The sequence below is a fragment of the Protopterus annectens genome, chromosome 3.part0 (assembly GCF_019279795.1).
Source record: "Protopterus annectens isolate FY-2018-M chromosome 3.part0, PAN1.0, whole genome shotgun sequence".
NCBI classification, from domain to species: domain Eukaryota; kingdom Metazoa; phylum Chordata; order Ceratodontiformes; family Protopteridae; genus Protopterus; species Protopterus annectens.
This window is the reverse complement of record NC_056731.1, coordinates 102,196,542-102,211,790: the sequence shown is the minus strand read 5'-3', so window position 1 is coordinate 102,211,790 and position 15,249 is coordinate 102,196,542. Positions and strand designations below refer to the sequence as shown.

General features: G+C 38.8%; 1 protein-coding gene across 3 annotated transcripts in view; it reads left to right on the top strand.

Moving 5' to 3' along the window:
- RAPGEF5 (Rap guanine nucleotide exchange factor 5) overlaps positions 1–15,249 on the top strand; it is a 1,983,710-nt gene that overhangs the window by 522,700 nt on the left and 1,445,761 nt on the right. The window lies entirely within an intron of this gene.

Genomic DNA, 15,249 nt, shown 5'->3' with positions numbered 1-15,249 from the left:
TGTGAGACGAAGAACATAGTACAGTTTTGTACCTACCATAAATGTAGATGTTCGAGGATCCACATTGCTGCAGTCCTATTTTCCCTCCCTCCTTCCCCTCTATAATTTGTGGTTGCTGTGTTTCCTTTTGGGATACTCATTATTTCCTCACTGGTGGTTGTTGGGTTATTTACTATTTTGGCTCTGGCCTTTCATTTTTAGGCCTTCTGACATCTGGGGCAAGAAAGACTGAGGATATGGCGTCGGTCATGCGCTTAAGTACTACTACGTACTGACGTCAGCTCTGGGCGACAATGACCGACGCCAGCCTAGCTCTTTGGTATTCGGGCCGACCGAGGACAGCGGACTACCCACAGGTTATGACTGCAGCAATGTGGATCCTCGAACATCTACATTTATGGTAGGTACAAAACTGTACTTTTCTGTTAGGGATTGCACGATCCATGCAGTCGTAAGTGCTTATAAAGTGCATTTGTGTAGGATTCAGCAGTCGTACCTCTGTTGTCTGTTTGCATGGGTGTCGTGTAGTTTGCCACTTCTGTCTTAAGAAGCGGGAAGTTGTCTTTAGAGAAATTTTTTATGGTGGTTGTATTCTACCTTATCTGTGTAAAAATGTATCAAAGATTTTACGTAATGTCACCAGAATGGAAAATAATAGCCACATCAACAGATTTGTCCTATGACCTAAATAAAGTTGATGTGAAGCTTTTACATTTGGAAATTAAAGCATTGCTTTCTAAATTCTAAATGAAGTATTTGCAGCCATGTGATATTTGAAAGTGACATTGCAACAATTTATTAAATTCTATACTTAAACAATAACCCATGGCTGGGTGTGGGTAATGCTGGATTTACCCACGGTTGGTGTGGTTTGGTCATGAGGGTGAAGCTATTATTATAGCCTGCAGTTCATCAAAGTTCTCTGTAACTTGTGTTCTTTGTGGAAGTTATAGCTAAACTGCAGCCATTAATATTGTTTTGCTGTGCGAAGCCTCTTGCAAGTCATTTTCCTTAGCCAAGGTCAAAGAAAGTTTAATTTGGCAGAAAACTGGCCTTGTGTTATCACTGTCTGAAACAACGTTAGTAACGGTTTCAGGTTCTTACATAGCTTTGCGATTTCCTGTTTCCTAATTTGCTCTTTCGGTTTGTAATGGAGCTTGTTGATTTTTTTTTCAAACTGGAAATGATATGAAAACAGGCTAAAAACTAATGTTTTTGGTACAAAACATTTGTTAATGAAGGTGAGTGTGTATGTGTGTACGCCATAAAGCAACCGAGATGCTGCTACTCAACTAGCACATCATCAGCTTCTCCTCTAAAACTATCTTTTTCTCAGCAGACATCAGCATCTGACACTGATCAGTACCTGACAGTTGCCCATCCCTCAAGGAACATGTTGTTCCCTAATCATCCCCACGAAGTCTAAGATCTGCAGACAGAAACTTTCTCACGATAAAAGCCAACACTCACAGTAAAGCCCTAGTCTCAAACCAAATAGCCAAATTATGGAACTCTCTACCCCACACCCTCCAAAACACACCTGAATCTACCAGTTTTAAACAACTATTTGGACATCTATCCAAAAACTGGCATTGCTCTTGCACCAAACCTGACTGAGAAGATATCTATAACTCTCTCAGCATACTGTGTCTACTCCTTACCACATTTTCTCCCTCTCCTCAGTGTTTACTGCTACTCAAAAAAAATATACACACACACACACACACACATATATATATATATATATATATATATATATATATATATATATATATATATATATAAAAGGAAATCTCCTTTGTTCATAACTATTATTTCATATGTACACATTACTAATTTTATTTTTCTGTTGGTGATCTTCACTGAAATGCTTGTGTTTTTCTTTCTGAACCTGTATCTACTAGAAAAATGTATTGAATGCTACTTTGTATAGACTTACTAAATTATGTGCATTCTCCATCTTACTGAATGCAGACTATTGTACTATCTAATTATTGTATTTTACTTGTATTTTTGTGGAGCTTTTCTCCCCGGGCCTCTGCTGAAAATGAGCTTTTGTCCCAGTCAGACTTTCTCGGTAAACAAATGTAAATAAATAAATAAAATCTGATTTTCCACCTCTGCAGGACAGAGACTTGTGTAAGGCTAGTCATATCCATCAGATAACACTAAAAATTAACATAAAGCAGAATCAATAAGTATGCCAGAGCAAAGGAGAATAACAAATGCATGGAATGCATAAGAACCTCCTGAAAAGGTCACAACAAAATAAAAAGATGGATCAACATTTAATCCCCCCACATGGAAAAGACAATTCAATAGCAAATCAAATCCATACAAGACTCATTCAAGTACAACCAAGGCTATTCTAAGAAAATTTCATCTGCAACTAAAAAAAACTGTAATACTGAAATCATTGCCACTGGAATGTAGAGACATTGGAAAACAACACTTCATAATGTAAAGCTAAATACCAAAATGTAAAGTTGTTTCTGTATTATTTGTCATAATTTAGAATGCTTTTCACTGAGGTAGTTGAAATTTGCATGGAGGGAGATCTGAGCCAAATCTGCAATGATGCTTTTTTTTCCCTCTAAGACTAAATTATAGTTCTGGGAATTTATTTTTATTTGACATTTGTTGACCGGGTTAATCTGACTGGGTCAAAGTCCTTTTTCAGTGGAGGCCCAGGGAGAAAAGCTCCAAAAGTAATTACAAACATATACAGTACTAAATATAGTTGTAGTTAAATATAGTTATACATTAAGATATAAAAAAGTAAAAAGCACAGTGGTAAATATGATGATACATTTAAGATATAAAAAGCATTACAATAGAAAAATATGGTGATGCATTAAAGTATAAAAAGCTAAAAGCACATCATGATGGTCATTATTTATATATAGAAATTGTATACAAATTTAACCCACTGAATCAAGCAGTATAACCTCTGTAATTGTGGGTCAGTTACATGTATGAGGAATACCCTTAAAGAATAGGGATGGTACATATGAAGTTTACTAAGCTGAACTCTCCAACGAACCAAGTACATACACAAACTCTGTACCAAAGTAAGGAAACTACACTCCTTCACTTCTCAAAAACATCCAGTAAGAAGACGCTTGAATAGCAGACTTTATTAATGAACTTAAGCTTCCTTGCGAGCTTTTCGTCAGTTTGAAATTCACCAACTTCCTCAGAAACACTGAAAGCGTAAAACAGAAACGTCACTTAAAACACCACTCATTTAAATACCCTTTCATGTTGTTAAAGCAATAGAACAAATTAACAACATATTAAAACTCTAAAATTATTTAGAAAAACATTGAAATACCACTGTATGAAAAAATCATGTGAAAAAAAGATTCCTTCGTACTAAATACAGTATATCTTACTTCTGCTTGAAATAAAAATGTATGATTAAAAATCATTGTAAAAATCGCAAAATGCGAGTCTTTAATGTCCCACTAGTTAAATCTAATAGTGTTCTAATATACAATGAATATATGATCCCTAGTACTAATGAAATTAAAATAAAATGAAAATAATGTAAATGGTTCTACGCCCTATCTCATGAGACTCCTTAATCTCAATATGCAAGAAATAGACAACCTATCATTGATACCCGGGTGGTGGCAGGCATCCAATCTCAGTTGCCAAAACAGCTCTCTTCCCTCTAAAATGAGAGAATCAACGGCACCCCTGCCATCCGATCTAACATGATCAATGATAGTAAATGAGAAAAGGTGGGAAGGATTTTCCTTTGCATGTTTTGCCAATGCATTTTCTACCTTACCTTTTCTAATTGCGTATGTATGTTCATAGATACGCTCATTTAGTTTTCTATCGGTCTTGCCGATGTAGAAAACTGGGCAATGGGAACACCGGGCTAAATAAACAACTCCTGAACTAGTACAGTTGAATCTACCTTGAATAGTATATCTAAACTCTCTGATGACAAAAGATGAGCCCACCATAATAAACTTACAGTACCAGCACATGTTACATTTATAAATGCCAGATCTTGTCAACATAGGCTCATACTGGGACTCTAAGATATTTTTTAGGTTTTTACCCCTCCTGAATGTTATTTTGGGGAATTCCCTTGCAGTCGCACTACACAGCCCATCTTGCATAAGATAACTCCATTTTTTTATGAATAATCGAAGTAATATCCTTTACATCCACGTTGTATGTGAGAATGAGGCTATAGGGATAGATTGTCTTGCTAACATTAACAGCTGTACTTGTATTCTCGCTAGTATTGGAAGAATTTAATATGGGAACATGGAAACCTGACACCCACTTATTATGGACTTCACAAACCAGGTCCAAAATTAGATCAGCCAGGTACCCTCTCCTTAGGAAGAGACTCTCCATGAATTTACATTCATTAACAAAATCACTGTCTCGAGTCACCATTCTCGCAGCCCTCACCAGTTGCCCCTTAATGATGGATTTCTTTTGGGAAAAAGGGTGACAACTGCTAAACTGGAGGTAGCTGTTAGAGAATGTTTCTTTGCGGTGTATTCTAGCTATGTAACAGTTAGTTTTCCGCTGTTTAGAAAGATCAACATCCAGATAAGAAATTCTGTCACTTTCCACGTTGAAAGTGAATTTTAAGAAATCAGTACAAGAGTTGAAGTGATTTTAAAGTAGGTCCACTGTAGTTATATCACCTTATAGGATGATAAAAATATCATCCAAGAAGCATGTATATAACGATACCTTGTCCTGAAACAGAGGATATGTAAATGCATATTCCCTCTCCCAAAATGCCATCACCAAATTCGCTACACTAGCACCACATGGAGAACCCATAGGTACCCCGATTTTCTGTAAATATTTGTTGTTAAAGGATACATAATTGTTGGATAAAATTATATCCAGCAATTCAGTGACCAATTGTATTTCCTCCTTGGGTGCTCCTTTGACACTCATCAAAGTCGGAATCCACTCCAGTGCCACTGTATGGGGGATAGAAGAATATAAATCCCTCACATCTATAGTTAAAAAATAGCTATCAGCTCTGTAAGGGGTTTGATTAACTCTTGACAAAAATGACCAAGAGTCCTTTGAAATCTGAACTTCACTTGCTACATAGTTCTTCAAAATAGAATCAACCACCTTAGCCCCTGCATAAGTTATGCTCCCTCTAGCACTAACCAAAGGGCGCATAGGGGGGTCTTCAAGCTTCTTGTGAAGTTTAGGAGAACCGAAAAGTATAGGGATTTTAGGCGCTGGTATAGATATGTAATTAAATAAATGTAGGTCTATTGTATTATTAATAAACATGTCATTATAGTATCCTGTAATTCTAGCAATGCCTATATTTAACTCGTTCTTAGATAGTTCCATGTAAGTATCGGTAGTCAAAATATCCTCCATTCTCCTGGTATAATCACATTGGTTCATCACTACCAAGCCTCCCCCCCTTATCAGGTGCAATGACTCTGACCGGTGCTTTGCAAAGAAGGTCTAAAAGATCTCTTTCTATCTTACTGATACCAAACATTACATCATGGAATGAAGAGGGTTGGCTCTGATTGGAGTAAGTTGCAAGTTTCATTAAAGAGGTAGTATCGGGAATGTTGAAGTACATCCAAAGAGTAGCCATGAGATGAAATAAGGGGGGTTGGTGAAGGTGAGAGCTGCGGGTTGAAGAGTCTTGGTAGGTAATTACAGTGACAGATCCACGTACTGTTTAGAAAGTTTTAGATAGCTATCTTGAAATTTTGTGGGTACTTAATATTACTGCTATCTAGAAAAAGTTTATTGCAAGCTTGAGCTGAGTAGTAATTGTATAGGTTTTGCCCTATTTTCCTTTTACATATATATATATATATATATACACACACACACACACATACACATATGACTGCCAGGGGATGTGTTGATACTGATGAATACTTAGGTTGTGACAGTGGTGCATCCTATATGCCGAGCCAGTGGCAAATCTAGCAATGTGGTTGTAACAGCAAGATAGTTTAAGATCTGCTTTATGCAAATTTGTGAGTAGTGGGGAGGCATAGAAACGGGTGGAAAGTAGATGGGAACGGGCAATGGCAGTTCTAGCAAGAGGAGTAAGGAAAGGTTTGAGCTTGTACAGGGACCCAAGTTTTTTTGTTTATGGTTTTTATAGTTTGATTGACATGAGTATTGAATTTGAGGTTGTCTACTATAACTCCCAGGAGTTTGGTTTGGGCTTCAGGGGAGATAATGGTGCTATTATTAGATTTTATGGTAAAGGTTGGAGGGTTGGACCTACGGGTGGGGAAGAAAAGAAGCAGCTTAGTTTTTTAGGGTTTAAGATCAGACAGTGATTGGTGAGCCAGTTTTCAACTCTGTTGAAAGTACCCTGGGTTAATGTCAGTAGATTTGTCGAAGAAGTGGCTGAGCAGATTAACGTGGAGTCATCTGCATATTGAATGCATGTTGCTTTTGACATAATGGTGTAGAGGTCATTAGTAAAGATGGAGAAAAGAAGGGGTCCTAGTATAGAGCCCTGTGGGACTCCTAAAGTGATGGGTAGATAGGATAAAAGCTTATCCTGCCATAGGACAGCCTGTTGTTATCCAGACAGGTAAGATTGAAACCATTGGAGAGAATGGTAGTCTAAGGAGAAGGCTTTCACGGTATGGATGAGTAGCTGGTGGTTAACCATATCAAAAGCCTTTGAGAGATCGAGAAAGAGTGCTGAGGAAAGTAGGTTGTTATTACGGTTGTGGTTAATGACATTAGAGAATGAGAGAAGAGCGGAGGTGGTACTGTTGTACAGCCTAAAGCCGTATTGAGAGTCAGCCAACAGCTTATTCTGGATAAGGTAGTGCATAAGTTGTTTATGGACACATTTCTCCATAATTTTAACTATAGGTGATAGAATAGCTATGGGTCTGAAATTTGACAGTTCTGTGGAGCTACCTCCTTTATGTAGAGGTATAACCTGGGATATTTTCCAGATTGAGGGGATGTAAGCCGCAAATAGGGTTCTATTGATCAAGATTGAGATAGGGTAGGCTATGATGTCTATGGCTTTTTGCAGATACTCTGCAAGGAGGAGGTCAGCAGCTAGAGTGGTAGGCTTTAATTTCCTAATTAGGCCTCGGATTAATGGGTAGGAACAGGTTGAAAGCTAAAAGAGAGTGGGGTACTGGATATATCATTATCTGAGTTAGAGCAGGTGGGAGTGAGTTGGCTAGCCAGGGACTGGATAGTTTCTGTGAAGAAACTATTGAAGGTATTTGCAATGTCCTCCAGCGATTTGTGGGTAGAAGCTAATGGGGCAAGAGTAGAGGTATGGCCTGGCGAACAAGTTTGTTTATACCAGCCCAGAACTTTTGGGGTTTGTTATGGTGTTTCTGTTGCAGATAGTAATAGAAGATTTTTTTTTGTCTAGAATAATAGATTTTTCAGTGTTGTTCCTTAGCTGTCTATATCTAAATTGGTCTTTTGTAGCTCGCCATGTGGCCCATGCTTTGTTTCCTAGTATGATTTTAGATTTGGTGTCTTTTGAGAGCCATGGTGCAGTTTTTGTTTTGGTTCTAATAGATGGGGTAGGGGTGTGAGAATTAAAGATGGCAAGGAATTTATTTAAGTATTCCACTGCTTCATCCAATGGAAGTAGTTTTAGGACTGACCAGTTGCATACTCTGAGTTCATTCTGGAAATTAGAAAGGTTGAAGTTCTTATTGTTTTGTAGGTGGCCAGTTATGGGGGTTATCAGCCTTGAGCTTAATTATATAGGTGAGACATTGGTCACTTAGGTCGTCAGGCAAAGTCTCTGACTTTTACATCTGGGGATGGCCATTGATAAGTATACAATCTTGGGTACTTTCTTTGCTATTGGGTTTACTGATCCTGGTGGGTGAGGAGATGATCTGTGAAAACCCATGCAGGTTAATGTGGGTAGTAGGAAATTCAGAGGAGCAGGTGCCCAGTCAGTGTTGACATCTCCACGAACAATGGTTTCTTGGGGATAGTTATTAGATAACCATTGTAGGATGTCTTCTAGTGTGTTATATTCTTGTCTGGGAGAATGTAGACACAGACAATGTATCTACATTTGTTTTTGTTAATTTATAGTTTGGTAATGAGAATTTCTGCATTATTAACTTGAGGTGGTCGTTGGGTGTCTGTAGTAATGGTTAGGGTAGATTTGTAGACTACAGCAACATCACCACCCTTCCAAGAGGTTCGGTCTAAGTATTTGACACTCTGGGGATAGTACCTCATTGTCCCTAGTTGCAGGTTTTAGCCAGGTTTCAGTAAGTCATATGTCTGGGGAATGAACTGCTAAAAGGGCATTCAGGTTATGGACCTTATTATTTAAGCTTCTGCTGTTTAGATAGCAGGCTAGGAATGAGTTAGGGGGCCTCTTTGATGTAGTTATATTGGTAGGACTATTATTATGGGAACTAGGCACTGCAGGTGAGGCTGGACCAGAGTTTGGGTGGATGTTTCCATGCATTGTGAGGTTGTAGCGTAAGCTAACTGAGTTTCAGTAATTTATTTGAGTTTTGATAGTGTCTGGTTTTCGGGCTGACATAATTGGATCTATTGGGTTGGTAGTATTTGGGGGAAGGATGTTGGGTGAGAGGGGAATTATGAAGTGGTCATTTTTGTTTGATACTGGTGGGGTGGAGGTATGGAATTTAGGGTAGTGGAATCCTAGGTAGTACTGATTTTCATAGGTAGTGAGGATATACAGAAGTAGTAGCAGGGTAATAAAGGAAGTAGTAGGAGTATTTTGGGTACTAGCATAGCGACGGGTTTGGGTATTATATTGATGATGTTTTTAGAGCAAAAAAGTTGGGATGACTTAAAAAAATTGGCTGCAGGTGATGGGCAGAGCTATTAGAAAGCAGTTTTTTTGATGATTGGTTAGTAAGGAGGGGGAGTGGTTTGAGAATTATAAATTTAGCAGCACCAGGGGCGGGTGTTATTTGGGGGCAGGGCAGGGTGCTGAGCGAGCCCGAGCGAAGCGAGGCTGAACCAAGTCACAAGATACCTGTATTCAGTGCTTGCAAGGTAGGTATATCACTGAATGTAAATAGATTTTTTAACTTTGAGTTATACAGGCAGGTTAAAATACACTCTTGGTATAAGTAAAGAACCAGTATTTCACCCTTAGATGGTAATTTGTTAGCAACTGTTTGTTAAGCAAGGTTTAGCACAGTTTTAATAATTTATTGGAGCACAGGGGATTATTGCCAGTGCTATGGACCCAGTTCAGCATTAGGTACACAGAGAATATACATAGAAATTGTGGATAGTAACCTTATGCAGTTTTTTAAGATAGAGGGTCAGGATGATAATGCCTTCCGTTATTAGTTGCTAGCAGCTGGATGTCCTTTTAATATTGTAAGCCTTTCAGAGGGATCAGTAGGGGGAATAGTACCATGCTTGATGAAAAGTTGATCGCCTGGGCCCTGGGCCACTGGAATGCTACATGTCTTTGTCAGGGATGTACCAGGTTTGTATTACCATAATTGCCATAAACTAGTAGCATCAGTTTGCTCTTGGTGAATATCATCATACCTTTCGTCTGGGATACAAACACTGCAACATTCAGCATCAGGTATGTGTGCTCATTCTGCGTATATTATGTTATCTTTAATACTGTTGTAGCACAGAAGTGTACGATTATCCAGTATCTTCAGTTGTACACATCGACTGCCTTCACTAGTGCAACAGAACAGGGCATGTTTGATGTTAGTGCAGCACTGGTGCCTAACAGTGTTGTCAGCCTAGTTAGTACAATGCCACTGTGAGAAATAGTTACAGTGAAGGGCATACTACCATCCAAATCCACTCTCCCAGCATCCCACATCGCCGTTGACTATGGAGCATCAAACCATCCATGGCACCCCAGCACATTGTATATGATTATCACCAGCCACTGTGGAGCATGAATGCAACATCAGGGTGAAGCATGTGGACACTGATGTCATGACTCCCACTCAGTGACCACCATTGGTTTCATACTGGCTATAAATCAATGGTATTGTAGTTTAGTGATCCAGGCACAAACAGATGCTATCAGTACCATGGTAGAGATGATTAGAATGCACACGCACACACACACACACACACACACATATATAAAACTCTAGGTCATGTAGACATGGAGCACACCCACCTACTGATATGGAGGGCCACTTTGCTGCTGTTGCAACCATCATGATGCATCATGGCTATGCCCTCCATGGCCACCAAAAATGTTTTATAGAGAATTGGGAAATAAAGTAAAAGGAATTGATAGACCGCCAAAAAAAGAAGTAGAAGATACATTTTGGAGAAGTATCTATGAAGATCCTGTGGAACATAACAAATATGCTAAATGGATAGAAGAAGTAAAAGAAAGAATAAGAAGTTTAAAGGTACAGGATATGAAATAGGATGAAATAACAGCCAGAGAGATTGAAATAAATTTGAGAAAAGCCTCTAACTAAAAAACCCCAGGCCCAGATGCAGTACCTAACTTTTGGCTTAAAGTATTAACTTCTTTATATGAGGATTTAGCCATGAGTAAGAACTATTTATATGTGCACCCCGAACACTCATCGCACTGGTGAACAACAGGAAAAACAATGCTCTTACTTAAGAGTGAACCTACAAGCTACCCTAAAAATTATAGACCAATAACTTGTCTTCCGATGGCATAGAAAATATACACAGGAATTGACACCGACAGAGTTTATCGTCGTTTAAAAGAAAACTCAACTATGGCAGTAGAGCAAAAGGGTAATAAAAGAAAGTCATATGGAACACAGGACCATTTGTTGTTAAACAAAGTTATAGTGGAGAATTGTAAGAAGGGGAAGAACTGAAGTATGGCATGGATTGACTACAAAAAAGCATTTGATAGTATCCCACATTCATGAATAAAAGGGTGCTTAAAAATGTATAAGATACACCCTACACTGATTGACTACATTACAGTAACCATGAAACAGTGGCAGACGACTTTGCAATTAAGCCATGATAAAGGAACAGATTATTATCCCAGGAATAAAAATTCAAAGGGGGATATTCCAAGGTGACTCTCTGTCACCCTTGCTATTCTGCCTTGCAATTAACCCATTAAGCTGTTTACTTAACAGCTTAGGCCAGGGCTATAATTTGGCTTCTAGAAAACAACAAAGTCTAATGACTTATCATCTTCTCTTTGACAATGATTTAAAATTGTATAGCTCATCAGATGAGAAACTGAAAGCACAGCTGCAGGTTGTCAAAACATTTTCAGATGATAGTGGAATGTCATTTGGTCTTGATAAATGTGCAAAAGCAACCTTTAAAAAAAGGAAAATTGCAGCTCCAGGAAAACATCAGTTTGGGACAAGAATGTGATATAAAAGAACTTGAGCAAGAGGGGGTGTATAAATACTTGGGAATTGATGAATGATCAGCAATAAAACATGAACAATTGTGAATAAAGTTTAGTAAGGAGTACTTTAGAAGACTTAAATTAATCCTGAAGACAGCAGTGTCAGCTAGGAACAAGATTCAAGCTATAAATCAATTTGCTCTTCCTGTCCTAACTTAGTTTTGGAGTAATTGACTGACCCGAAAAAGTGTTGGATAGATTGGATATTAAAACAAGAAGGATGCTTCATGCTCACCAAATGATTTATAAAAATCAGTGTATACCAAGATTATATATTCCCCGTTCTGAAGGGAGGGATTGGCCTCCTTGAAATTGATTGCATGTGTAGATCTGCAATCGTGGGACTCCACACATATCTACTGACTTCACAAGATCCAAATGTGGTGAAAGTTTTGAAACATGAGGAGAATAAATCAAAGATGACATCTCTGCTATCAACGTCGAGCAGGAATGGAAATCAAACCAGAAGTGGATAAAAACCAGGTAGCAACTTAATGTGCTAAAAAGGCAAAAGAAAGAATATAAGGTGAAGGACCAGGGAAAAAAACATAAATATAGTTGCATGTATAGAAAACTTCTGGAAGAGCCTCGTATTGATCAAGAACGAACACAGGAATGGTTAAGGAGAGGTGAATTTACATCAAGAAATGAAAGATTAATATTGGCAGCCCAAGATAGTGGGCTATGTACACGCTGGTTTACTAAGTCCATTGAGCATGTGGAAGAAACAGACATAGGTTTTGTGGAACCGAATTTGAAACAAGCCACATACCTTATTGCTGGGTGTGACTCTCTAATGGCAGTGGGACTGTATACTGAAAGGCATAATAATGGTGGGGAGATTGTTACACTGGAGATTGTGCAAACATTATGGTATCGAAGTGGCTCAAATACACTGGAAACATGAGCCACAGAGAATCATAGAAAATGATGGTTTACATCACATGGGATCACCCAATACCAACTGTACAAAAGATAGATGCTAGAAAACCAGATATAGTGGTTCAAGACAAAAAGACAAAAGTAGCATTGATCATTGAAATCTCCACACCTAGTGACTACAGTGTCTTGCGTACAGATAGACACAAAGTCATAAAATACCTCGATCTGCAGGCAGAAATAAGAGCCATGTGGAAGAAACATACCCAGACAGTTCCAATAGTAGTAAGAGCAAGGGGTATTGTAAAAAAGAATTTACAATCATATTTAGATATATTATCAATTCATGTAACCCCGTATGAATTGCAGGAGTCGTCATTACTGGGCACTTTGTGGGTGCTGAGAAGAGTACTTTTGGCTGACATCAAAGAGTGAAACAATACTAATTTCATGAACTTTAATCGTACTTTGACTTAAGAATGGGGTCCATTCCCGTCATAGTATTAGAAACCCAAAAGTCTTGGAGACTACCACTTCTCTGTCTCCACTGAGGTTCCACCTCACAAGGCAGTTTCCTTGAGGTCACAGAATGCCATTTCATTGGTGGTGAACCTGCACTGGCAAAGAAAGGCTACCCTCACAGACATTGCCGGCAGTCATCCTCATCAAATGGCAAGGTAGTCATGATCCTACAATTTCACATCATCCTTGCTAGCAGATGTTGCTGGTAGTGCAATTCCATAAGAGCACCCATGTGACAGCGGACATCCATAATTGTCATTGTTCCCAACTGCAATGGTGTTAATGGTGACAGCTGTGCCCTGCTCACCGCTTTGTGCTTTATTGGTTAGGTAATGTCTGATGCATTACAGGACCAGTCAGTGCAATGTACTGCACAGACTAGATCTACTGTTGAATGCATCAATTTTAATCTTTGTTGTTTCTATTCTGGCCCATAGCTGTGGAACAGACACTGCCTCTTTGCTAATGCCAAAGCATGTTGTGCCCCTCCTTCAACCTTGCATGGTGTTCCCCTGCAGCTGTTCCCTCCAATGACTCCTGAGCTGTTATATCCTCCACTGCTGGCTCTGGTCAGTCTTGGACTCTGATGGTGAACCTGTGATCTAGCAGTTTGCATAACATCATGTTCTGCAGCATCGCAGAGATGACATGTATCTTGCTGCAGATGCCTGGAGCAAACTGTAGTGCAACATCAGAGGAAGCTAGGCAAAGGAAGTGGTGCTTTCAGCACTCTGAACACATGCCACGTGATGTTACAAATCTAGGACAGAATGCAGTTGTGTGCTCTCAGCTATGGTATGTGGGTTGTGTACAAGTATTATGAGCCATGGCCCCAAGATGCTTTTGACATCGCTTGCAACACACAAAACTGGATATCTTTATAAGTGGATGACATTCAGCACTCCTGCCAATTTTTTTTTTTTGCGGCCCTTGTATGGTGGGTGCTTTTATCAGTTAATGTTCCCGTGAAAGTCATCTCACACAAATTGCTTTTATAGGTTTGACTTGTGCTAGATATGGAAGATGTGGGCTCTGCCAGGATGGTGCACAGACACACTGTAAGCAATACCCTCAGCACAGCACACTACCAGGCAGTAGACTGAGTGAATACCCTTCTGGTTGATGCACTATCAGCTGTGTGGACCAGGCAGGGCCTTGATGGAGATGTTAATGTTGTCAGTTATGCCTAGAACTTCAAGGAAACATTATTTCGTACAACACCCACATAGTTGTGTTTCTGTTCTCTGCGGTAAGTGGGAGTGTCTTATTGTCCTTCATTTACTGTAAAATAACATCAAGGAGTGGGTGCAGTATTCATGCCTGTGAAGCACCCACTGTGTTCTCTAATGGCTGGTAAAAGATCTCCTTAGCAAGGATGGTCATTGCTACATGTCTTAGTGTTCACAGGGACTGGTATTCCACACATTCCTTGAAATTCTTTGTGATGGTGGCGCATGTCTACAGACACTTATGTGATGTCTCTATCTCAATGATAGTGTTTAACTTTGCCCCCTTCTCATGGAGGTGATGGTAGGTTGTGAGTGATCTTTATCATGGAGGGTAACAATATGTTATTTCTTGTTAGTCTGTACAGGTTATAGTCAGTACATTGTGCTGGTGTGAGGAGCCATGATCATACTTCTCAACTATCCGAGTTTTGCAGCATGTCCAGATTTTTGCCTCTCAGTTTTGATCTATTACTCATAAAATGTGTGATTTTCTGGTAAATTATTGAAGTCAAATCACTTTGTAACAGACACTTGAGTTTCAGATTTCATATCCTTCAAAAAGTGTATTCTAATGAAACACCTGATATTGTAGCAACTTTCTAAGTTTATTGGGGCAATGTTTAAAATCTGTCCCTGATCTTGGGTCTCTGTTCTCTAGTTATTTTGGCTTTGTCCAGAATTCTTGCACTAAGAGGTTGAGAGGTATGACTGTGATCATAGTTTTCTGTGAGAAAGCACAGCTGATGCAATGTCTGTGTATGCCATTAGCAATTCCACTGTTTTGGGAGATTTTTTATATTCTCATAGTTAGACCAGCCATGGAGTTGTTCTTGTCCCCCCACCCCAACCTCTGCCCAAACACACTTGCAGTTTCATTGTTCTACCATATGTGTTTTGGATATTTGTAGCAGGAGTAAACTTTTTGGTATCATAGTTTTAGACTAAGTCTGATTCTACCAAATTTATTTTTTGCTAAATGTGATTTTGACTATTTTTTTCCTTCCAAATGTGATTCTGACATTTGTATCTGTGACTAAAGATAATGTACTCCTATATTCCTTTTGATATATGCTATATTGTAACAATTCCTGGATGCAGCTGATGACATTCTCTTGTTATATTAAAATAATAATTCATTCCATGTTTTTGTGTAATATTTGTAAAACAGATAGTAAGCTTCATTTTGATATCTTGACTCTTGCAGGAATAAAATGGATGTACTTAGAAGGTGAA